Source organism: Lathyrus oleraceus, chromosome 3 (genome assembly GCF_024323335.1).
Source record: "Lathyrus oleraceus cultivar Zhongwan6 chromosome 3, CAAS_Psat_ZW6_1.0, whole genome shotgun sequence".
NCBI lineage: Eukaryota > Viridiplantae > Streptophyta > Magnoliopsida > Fabales > Fabaceae > Lathyrus > Lathyrus oleraceus.
This window is the reverse complement of record NC_066581.1, coordinates 115,063,057-115,071,789: the sequence shown is the minus strand read 5'-3', so window position 1 is coordinate 115,071,789 and position 8,733 is coordinate 115,063,057. Positions and strand designations below refer to the sequence as shown.

At 40.6% G+C, this 8,733-nt stretch overlaps 1 non-coding gene across 1 annotated transcript; it reads left to right on the top strand.

Moving 5' to 3' along the window:
• Window positions 1-6,018: 6,018 nt before the first annotated feature.
• On the top strand, window positions 6,019-6,125 carry LOC127133965 (small nucleolar RNA R71). The gene has a single exon (XR_007807754.1). It is a non-coding gene; the product is annotated as a small nucleolar RNA R71 (small nucleolar RNA).
• Window positions 6,126-8,733: the final 2,608 nt, after the last annotated feature.

The following is an 8,733-nucleotide window of genomic DNA, read 5'->3' as shown; positions in this document are numbered from 1 at the left end:
GCTCGGCTATCTCCATGCGAAGCTTGACCAATTTGGACTACATGCTCGGAGTCTGGAGATTAGGATTGTTGGTACGGACTTTGATTCTGATCGGTGCAATCTTCGGCGCATCTACTGTCTCTCCCTGCCCTTCTATGGCGTAGGCCCAGTTGGCCTGATCAATAACACAAGTCACCTGAGGGTCAGGTAAAGTGAAATAGTGAATGGTCTCAGCCTCAATTAACAGCATGTATTGATCCGGATGGAAAGAAGATCTCCTCATGAGGCCACGATCCAGACAGAAATCAATATCCATCAAAGTGTAACTGCAATAAGACGTCAGGTGAGATAGTCTTCTATCGAGTCCCAGGGATGAGGCTATGTGAGTCACCGTGCTTCCAACATGTATGGGGCTCGCAGTAGAGCGAGCATTAAGGTATAGGCTCTCGATCAAGAAAGCTCCACAGTCTACCGGGCGTGACTGAGTGGTACAGTACATGAAGAAGATCTCTTCAGCACTCACATGTGTATCAGGGTCACTCTTCCCCAAGAAGGTGTGGGCAATGATCATTTGGAAGTATCGGAAAGAAGGGTTGTGAATCTTGTTGGAGATCTGGGTTGAAGGGTCAGGACTACCTCCACACGTGATATCGCTCCAAAACTTCTCGACGTCTCGACTCAGAAAGTAGCTTATGGAGAGCTCAGATGAAGCATCATAGGCAGTCTGAAAACCAAGCATGTTGCCTAATCGCTTCTGGTTGAAGGTGTATTCTGCCCCAAACAACCTAAAGTTAATGTATCCTTTATCACTGGCGTGACCAACATAAGGCTCATAGATAAGCGAGCTCAGGAACTCCAAAGTCAGGTTCCTGTAAGTCACGTGCATAGCATCTGTATATTCATCCCACTGTAACTGATTGCATAAGTGCCTTACACTAGGCTCAATGCCTAATGCCTCCATACAGCTCGAGTCAGGATATCTGGTGGGCAGTATTGGGCGCTGTGAAAGCATGGCGTAGCGCTGTTCTTGAACTGGGTCATAAAATATTACTGGCATGGTGTCGATATTCTCCATTCCTGAAAAGGTAGATTAGAAACAGAGGACATCTGAAATCATAAATATTATAACTGTTAGTCTCCACATAGATATACATATGTATAAAACAAATAAAAATATAAATTGAAAATAGTAAAAGTAAAGGAAAAGAAATCATGGGTTGCCTCCCATGCCGCGCTTGTTTAATGTCGTTAGCTTGACGATTCGAACTTTATATGTTAGAGGTAGGAACTGGAGGGTCGGTTAGAGTTTGGTCATGACATTCTGTGGGTATGTCACCTCCTTGGTATTGCTTCAGTCTTTGTCCATTTACCACGAATGGATTACAGGAGTTGTTCCGGATTTCAACTGCTCCAGATTTTAGGATTTTGGACACCTTAAAGGGGCATATCCATCTCGAACGCAGCTTACCTGGAAAAAGACATAATCTCGAATTGAAGAGAAGAATATAGTCTCCTATATTAAATTCCTTTTTCAAGATCCTCTTTTCGTGCCAAGCTTTGGTTCTCTCCTTGTATATAACGGCATTCTCGTAAGCGTTCTGGCGAAGTTCCTCCAATTTATGAATATCAAGGATTCGCTTCTTGCCAAATGCTAGGTAATCCAAATTTAGGGTCTCGATGGCCCAATATGCCTTGTGCTTGAGTTAAAAAGGTAAGTGGCATGACTTCCCGTAGACCAACTGGTACGATGTAGTTCCAATAGGGATCTTGTAAGCAGTTTTGTAGGCCCACATTGCTTCTGTTAGCTTTTCAGACCAATCTTTTCTAGAAATTGATACAGTTTTCTCCAAGATCTGCTTAATCTCTCTGTTGGATACTTCCACTTGACCATTAGTCTGGGGGTGATATGGTGTTGCTACTTTGTGTTTCACTCCATATTTCCTTAGGAGTTTATTAAATATCCTGGATATAAAATGTGATCCACCATCGCTTATGACAAGTCGTGGCACTCCAAATTTGGGAAAGATATTATTCTTGAACATCTTGATGACTATTCTTGTGTCGTTGATGGGTGCGGCTATAGCTTCTATCCACTTGGACACATAGTCAACTGCTACCAAAATGTACTTGGTTCCCAATGAAGATGGAAAAGGTCCCATGAAATCTATACCCCAAACGTCAAATAGTTCTACTTCTTGAATGTTCTTCAAAGGAATTTCATCACGTCTTGAGATGTTTCCAGCATGCTGGCACCGGTCATATCGAACAATATAAGTATGGACATCACGCCATAATGTCGGCCAATAAAGACCAGCTTGAAGGATCTTAGCGTATGTCTTGGATGTGCTTGAATATCCACCATAGGGTGAAGAATGACAATGCTCTATGATGTTTCTGACTTCTTCTTCCGGGATGCAACGTCGAAATATGTTATCAGTTCCTCTTTTGAAAAGGAGTGGTTCGTCCCAATAGAAGTATCTTACATCTTTAAAGAATTTCTTCTACTGTTGATAGTTGAGGTCAGGTGGTATGATATCAGCGGCTAGATAGTTCACAAAATCAGCGTACCATGGTACTCTGCTAATTTCTGAAATGGTCCCAAGGTTGTCCCTATCAGGTTCAGGGGGAGCGGTATCTATCTTAGCTACTAGTTTGTCATAGGTGAAGTCATCATTTATAGGTAAATGGTCTGGCTTTAAATGCTCTAATCTGGAAAGATGGTCAACAACTATGTTTTTTGTTCCTTTTTTGTCTCTAGTGTCTAAGTCGAATTCTTGTAGCAAAAGGATCCACCTGAGTAATCTAGGTTTTGCATCCTTTTTGCTTAGAAGGTAACGGATAGTTGCATGGTCTGTATAGACTATAATCTTAGATCCTACAAGATAAGACCTAAATTTATCGATTGCGAAAACCACAGCTAGGAGTTCCTTCTCTGTTGTTGTATAATTTAATTGAGCGGCATCTAGGGTTCTACTAGCGCAACATATTATGTGTAGTTTCTTATCTTTTCTTTGCCCTAAAACAGCTCCTATAGCAAAATCGCTAGCATCACACATTATTTCGAAGGGTTTAGTCCAATCCGGGGTTTGTAGAATGGGTGCTGAAATTAATGCTTCTTTTAAACGGTTAAAGGCTTCGATGCATTTTTCATCGAAAATGAATTTGATGTCTTTCATCAGAAGGCCAGTTAGGGGTTTTGTTATTTTAGAGAAGTCTTTTATGAAGCGTCGGTAGAAACCGGCGTCCAAGGAAACTACGGACTTCTCTAACTGTCTTAGGAAGGTTAAGGTTTTCTATAACTTCTATTTTTGCTTTATCGACCTCAATGCCTCTTTCAAATATTATATGTCCTAACATTATGACTTCTTTAACCATAAAGTGGCACTTCTCCCAGTTTAACACAAGGTTAACTTCTACGTATCTCTCTAGGATTTTCTCAAGGTTAATAAGGCAATCTTCAAAGTCTAATCCACACACCGAGAAGTTGTCCATAAATACTTCCATGATTCTGTTGAGATAATTTGCGAACATTGACATCATACAACATTGGAAAGTAGTTGGCGCATTACAGAGTCCAAACGGCATTCGTCTGTAATCAAACGTTCTGTAAGGACAGGTAAAGGTTGTTTTCTCTTGATCCTCGGGGTGAATGGGTATTTGGAAAAATCCAAAATATCCACCAAGATAACAAAAGTAAGAGTTTCTGGCAAGACTCTCCAGCATTTGATCTATGAATGGAAGGGAGATATGGTCTTTCCTAAGTGCCTTATTGAGCTTCCTATAATCTATGCACATACGCCATCTACCTTCTATGCGTTTAGCAACATGCTCTCCCTTTTTGTTCTACACGACTATGATGCCTCCCTTCTTGGGTACCACATGTACAGGACTTACCCACTTACTATCAGAAATCTGATAGATTATACCAGCTTCCAGTAGTTTAAGGACTTCCTTCTTCACCACCTCGCTCATCACAGGGTTAATTCGTCTCTGATGTTCTCTGGAAGGTTTTGAATCCTCCTCTAGTGAGATCCTGCGCATACACACGGATGGGCTAATACCTTTTAAATCAGAGATGTTGTACCCTAAGGCAGAGGGGTACCTTCTTAAAACGTTCAAGATTCGATTCGTCTCTTCTTTGTTTAAGGTGGCACTAACTATTACTGGGCGGTTCATTTCTTCATCCAAAAACTCATATCTTAGGTTCTTGGGTAGTTCCTTAAGTTCTTGGGATGGTTTTTGAGAATTAGGTGAAGGGTCTGGAGTAAGATCCAAACATTCGTGAGGTTCCGTTTCTTCTAACTCGTCATCCCTTTCATTCGGGTTTGAAAATGGTTCGATCTTAGGTTCTCCCTGATCAAATTCTCTTATGCACTCATCTATGATATCGATCGCATAACATACGTCTCCTAGAATTGGTGCCATCGGGAATTTTGAAAGAATGAACTCGATCTTTTCATCCCCTACTTCGAAGGTTAATTTCCCTCTTTTGATATCTATTATAGCTCCGGCTGTTGATAAGAATGGTCTACCTAAAAGGATAGGGATATCTTCGTCTTCTTTTATATCCATGACCACAAAGTCTGTTGGGATATAAAGTTGACCGATCCTAACTGGGATGTCTTCTAAAATGCCTACAGGATACTTAACAGACCTATCGGCTAATTGAAGGGGCATCTTAGTTGGTTGTAACTCTCCTAAGTTTAACCTTTTACATATAGCTAAGGGCATTAAACTTACACTAGCGCCTAAGTCTAGGAAAGCTTTGTCGATCACATGACTCCCTAAAATGCAAGGTATAGAAAAACTACCAGGGTCTTTCTCCTTCTTAGCAAGTTTATCCTCAGAAATAAAGTTGCATTCCAAGGGTTTTGGGTCGTCAAGCCTACGCTTGTTGGTTAAGATGTCTTTGAGAAATTTGGCGTAAGACGGAATTTGGGTGATAGCTTCGGTGAAAGGAATCTCTACATGAAGCTTTTCTATCACTTTTATAAATTTTTGGTATTGGTTATTGACTTTGGTTTTTTATGTCTTTGCGGATATGGGATTGGTGGTTTGTACGGGGGTGATTGGTTTGTAAGTTTTATCCTTGGCTTCACCTTCTTGGTTGGTTTGTTTCTCGGATTCCTTCGGTTCCTCTTCTTGGTTGGTAGGCATATTTTCTTTAGAAGTTTTGGACTCGCTCATTGCTGGATTCTGAGGCCCTTCGTAAGCGGTCCCACTTCGTAATGAGATAGCGTTAGCTTGCCCTCGAGGGTTTGATTGAAGTTGTCCAGGAAATTGGCCTCGAAGTGTAGTTTATGGGGCTTGGTTTTGTGCTACCTGTGAGATCTGGGTTTCAAGCATCTTGTTGTGAGTGATTATCTGATCAACCTTGGTTCCTAATTGCGTTATAAGTTCGTTTACGTGAATGTTTTGGTTTAGGAATTATTTATTTTGCTGAGTCTGGCCCGATATAAAGCTTTCCATGATCTTCTCAATGTTAGACTTTTGGGGCACAGCTTGCATAGGTTGGTTTGGTTTTTGGGCTTGATAACCTTGCGGTCTCTGAGGTGCATGATTTTGGATAGGGTTCTGGTTTTTATAGGAGAAATTTGGATGATTCTTCCATCCAGGGTTGTAAGTGTTTGAAAATGGGTTACCTTGGGCGTAATTCACTTGGTCGATATTTAGTTCGTTCAAAAGGTTACACTCCGCCGGTTCGTGTCCTTTAGATCCACAGAGTTTGCACTCTGTGTGGACTACTGCTATGGTGTTAGTGTTTGTAGACATATGTTCGATCCTAAGGGCTAAAGCGTCCATTTTCACCTGTATCATGTCTAGAGAGCTTACCTCATGTATTCCACCTTGGGTCTCCTTTTTCTCTATTGATGCTCGTTCGGTTCCCCATTGATAATGGTTTTGGGCCATATCCTCAATTAGGTCACAAGCTTCCGGATAAGGTTTGTTATCAACGTGCCACCTGCGGCAGCGCCGATGCTCATCTTGGTGTTATAATGGAGACCATTGTAGAAGGTATAAACGATCAGCCATTGTTCTAGGCCATGGTATGGACAGACTCTTAATAGCTCTTTATATCTCTCCCAAGCTTCGAAAAGCGATTCTCCTTGGTTTTGAACAAATCTAGTTATTTGGTTTCGAAGAACAACAGTCTTACTAGGGGGAAATATCTAGCAAGGAATACTCTCCTAAGGTCTTCCCATGTAGTTATTGAATTGGCTGGAAGTGAATCTAGCCATGAACGTGCTCTATCCCTGAGGGAGAAAGGAAATAATCGTAAACGGATCGCATCGGGTGAAGCGCCGTTAGATTTAAAGGTGTCGGCTAGTTGGATAAAAACTTTTAAATGTTGATTCGGGTTCTCAATAGCGAGACCCGCGTATTGGTTCCGTTGCACTAATTGCAACAAAGACGGTTTTAGTTCGAAATTGTTAGCAGGAATAAGGGGGTTTACTATACTCGAACTAGGTTCCTCATCAGAGGGTTGGGCAAATTCCTTAAGAGGTCTCCTATCGTGATTCCCGGCCATAGCTTTCTTAATTCGGATGAGTAAGAGGCATGTACGAGTATAACGTTCGGGTTCCGCTAAAGGATCTACTAAATTTCCGGTACTACGGGTTCTTCGCATTTACCGGCTAATAATGCCTTAGTCTAGACGGTGTAACAACAGGGTACGAAATTTGACGAAGTTGGTCCCCGGCAACAACGCCAAAAACTTGATCGTGTCGATTCGCAAGTGCACGAATAACGTCAAAGTAATATAAAAGAATATCGATCCCACAAAGACCAATCATCAATCTATCGATTACTATCGTTACGGTGTTTATCTAAGGCAGTATATAAGAGATATTGGGTTTGCAAAATAATGGTAAATAATAAATGCAGGTAAAGACATATTGAATGTAATTCACGTTAGTTAAGTGATGTTTCGATTGTCTAAATAGAACTACTTATGAGGCAATATTTTCTACTCTTGAAAAGAATCCATTTAACAGGAACTTTCGCTTTCGCGTATTCAGAACCGAGTTTACCCTTAAATTAAGGCCTTTTATTGTCACTTATAAAAGGTGCCCAGAACGCTAAAGTAGTAAACCTATTTTTAAGAAATGAGACTCGTAAACTTAGTTGAAAAGTGATTTTGATTTGGAACGTTTACCCAAGGAGTTTCCTGATTTTAAATCTATCAACGCGTCCGAAAACAGTTTCAGAAATATTTTTTCCTTAAAGTGATAAAAGTTCCTAGTTACTAAGCCAGGGTTCTTTCGCACTCCTCGAATAGTTAAAACTAACCAAGTCTGTTTTAGAAAACTCAAGTTAAAAATAAAAATAGCCTTTTAAGTATTTCTACAGATTTCAACATGTGAAACATTACTTTAACCGCGATCCTTACATTCTAACCTTTAAAAGATTTAGCCAGACATGGTAACACAAACGAGCACAAAGGTGTTAATCATGATGAGAAGTTTGTTTTAGAATGTGAGGCGTAGAGAGCAAGTAAAGTGCGTAAAGTAAATAAAGTAAAGCGAGTGCGAAAAATAAATAAAGTAAAGCGAGTGTGGAAAATAAATAAAGTAAAGCGGATACGGAAAATAAATAAAATAAGGCGAGTGCGGAAAATAAATAAAGTAAAGCGAGTGCGAAAAATAAATAAAATAAAGCGAGTGCGGAAAATAAATAAAATAAAAGCGATGCGGGAAATAAATAAAATAAAAAGCGATGCGGAAAATAAATAAATAAAGCGATAAATCAGAACCTGCTCCAAACGGAGGCTTCGATTCTGGTACAAAAATAAACCTCCGACTCCTGAAGCTAAAGACGACAGCAACTCGAAGTGACCCAACTCAACCTCACAAAGGTGCGATAACCCCCCGATGTGACGGATTATCACTATTACAAATGATAAATATATGCTTAGTGTTGTAAAACAAAGCTGGATGATTAGAAAACGAAATGGAATGAGCTATTTATAGATGTTTCCAGCAGCTTCTAAAGACCATGGTGCCCTCCAACTTCCCCTTAGTGGGAACGTGACTTCCAAAGGTGGCGCCCGCCATCCCTTCATGGCGCCCGCCATGTGTGTAAATCGGGTGGATCATGGGAACGTGGCGGTTACCTCCTAGTTGAGGGTTGATTACTCATGGCTTCCCCTATAGTGGCCGCCATGTGCAACGCCATGTGTGTAATTTCGCCGAAAAACCCTAATTTTAGGTCTTTTTGCTTTGTTTCTTCCAAAAGAGTCCGAAAGTGCTAAATATCTGAAAACAAGAGAAAAGAGAGCATAATACAAACAAAATGATAATAAAGTCCTAATAAACATGTGAAATCCGAGTCAAAAACACGATGTAATTTAGTGTGATCACTAAGTGAACAACCTGAAACCTGTTTCGACGACGAATTCTTGCAACTTTTGCCTCACAAAAATCGAACCTTGGTCTATGGTAATGGTTTCTGGGATGCCAAATCTATATATGATGTGATTTTGAATGAATTCGACCACGACCTCCTGATCTACTTTTACCAAAGGGATAATTTTGATCCATTTTGTAAAGTAGTATATACCGACTAGGATAAAGTTTTGTTGCTTCAATGAGGTCGGTCGAATCTCACCAATGACATCTAACGCCCATCCCCTAAAGGGCCACGACTTGATAACCGAATGCAGCTTACTTGCTTGTACATGTTGGAAGCTCACATGCATTTGGAATTCTTGGCATCCTTTAGCGAACTTGATACAATCCTTCAACATACTTGGCC